This window comes from Podarcis pityusensis, assembly GCF_964106645.2.
Source record: "Podarcis pityusensis genome assembly, chromosome: 13".
Taxonomy (NCBI): Eukaryota; Metazoa; Chordata; class Lepidosauria; order Squamata; family Lacertidae; genus Podarcis; species Podarcis pityusensis.
In genome coordinates, this window is record NC_138038.1 from 39,405,921 (window position 1) to 39,408,170 (window position 2,250).

A 2,250-nucleotide genomic window follows, 5' to 3' on the forward strand; every position below is an offset into this window, starting at 1 on the left:
CGCCAACCAAGTTACCGCATGTGTACTAAAATGCACGTACTGAGGCAAAGTGGGCATAAAATATATATATTGGTAAAAATTGGGGATATACCCTCACCCAACAGTTTGAGCCCCAGTCTGTCATTTCAGATCAGCCCTGACCCTGATCTATCCTTTATTTGGTTTTCACACATCTGATATCTATCCTGCACTACACAGGCACCACCGCCAGGGGGCGGTCTATACTCATTTGGCACAACAATGCAACCATTCACTTATAATAAAATACCAATGAAGAACATTTTAAAATTGTTTTTCCTGCTAAGTGGCATGGAAGTGGCGACGAAAGAGCAGACAAGCCCTCAAACATTTAAACCACGTCATGCTGTTAAAACAGGGATAGGCAGCCTTTGGGCCTCCTGGCACGCCTGACCATTGGGCATGCTGGCTGCGGCTGGTGAGAGTTTGGAGTCCAGCAATCTCTGGTTCCCACCCCTCTTCTAGATGGAAGGTCACAGATTCTTCAATCTTGGGTTAAAGTCTCCAAAAGAAAGCTAATTTAAAACCAGCAGAAGACCTTAGAAACAGGGAGTCAAGAAGAACTGAGAAAGGTTTCTGAAAAAGATAATATCCTAAACCGCGATTTCCCCAGGCAAATCATTCCATAGGGAAGGCTGCTGAAACAAAAACAACAACGGCCTGTCCCTGTTGCAGTTTTCCAGCACTGTAAGTGATGTGGGAGGCAGGTCAGCCCACAAAGCCACACAATTGCGTTTCAATGTGCGCAACCTTAAGCCAGAGAGACGCAGTCCTGTACCATGTGTCCTATCATCTGACTTTTGGGGTTTCTTTCATGCTGGAGGTGGTGTGCCATGTGATTGGGTGCTGTGGCAATGTGACTGAGGTGGCTGTTGACACAGAGCAGTCACTGATGAGATTCATGGTGACAGCTGCAAAGTTCCACTTTCGGCAGAGGCGTGAGAGTGCTCCCAAGCCTGTGCTTCCTTGTTCCACCAACAACTGCACCCCATTTTGTTATTTGTTTCTTCATTTGACTTCTTGAGTTTCCTCCAGAGACGGTCAGTGCTTTGCAGGAGGAGTTCAAGCTCATAGCTGGGAAATTTAGGCTTGTGCCATTAAAGTGCATCAAAGCGTTCTGTCACCGTAGCACAACTAATCCACTTAAAAATAGGAATGAACACATTTGCAGTTAGGAAAGTGACAGGGGAATTCCCTGGAAAGGGGTAGGAGGAGCGAATGACTAATAGGAAGATTCTCAAACACCCCGCAAGCAAATCAGGATGAACGCAATATGAATACTCATTGTCCTATATAACCTTATTGCGAATGGAGTCAAACAAATGTTCAGTACAGACCAGTTATAATGTAACCTCTGTGCAAGTAAATTAGGGTGACTGCTCAATAAACAGGTCATCTGAAGGAGTCCTTAATCACCTGTGCCACAGCCTCAGGGTGACTTACAGTAGAATCAACTAATAGGTTTCAGTAAGTCAATTAAATATAAACATAAACAGATGATCTGTTCCACTGGCATATCAGGTGGGAGTGCTGGAGTCGGGAATGTGCAAAACTGAGTTTACTTGTTGTTGTTGTTTAGTCGTTTAGTCACCTCCGACTCTTCTTGACCCCGTGGACCAGAGCACGCCAGGCACTCCTGTCTTCCACTGCCTCCCACAGTTTGGTCAAACTCATGTTGGTAGCTAAACCATGGTTGGCATTCGGACAATTAATAGCCATGACCTAGCTGCTAATGTGTGAATCCAGGTCAAGGAGTATCTGTCTGTATTTGTGGATGTCTGGTAGCTAAACCATGGATGTCTGGAAAAGGGTTTGGCCATGATGTACCCATGGAAATATTATTTTCTGAATTATTTTCTAGCAGATCATTTGCCACCTTTTTTTGGCTATGATGACTTTCAAATTGTGATGTGAACATTCAAAGAGATTCAATGACAAACTACTGTTGTTACTACTTTTTTCACATTTTATTACACCGTGCTAAATAAATCATATATGATTAGTGTAAGAGAAAACATAACTTTGATCTGTGTTTTCAGAAAAAGGAGTAAAGTCTCCAATACAATTTGCTTCTAGGTTGGAAACTGGCCATGAAGGGTATGACTCCCTTAATCATTCTTGAGACTCTGAACCCGGAAGTCCTTAAATACACACACTTGGAAACAGAAATGTCTTGTGTGTAAAGAACTATAATCTTATCGGTGCTAATGCTTATTGAAACAAATCTGCACA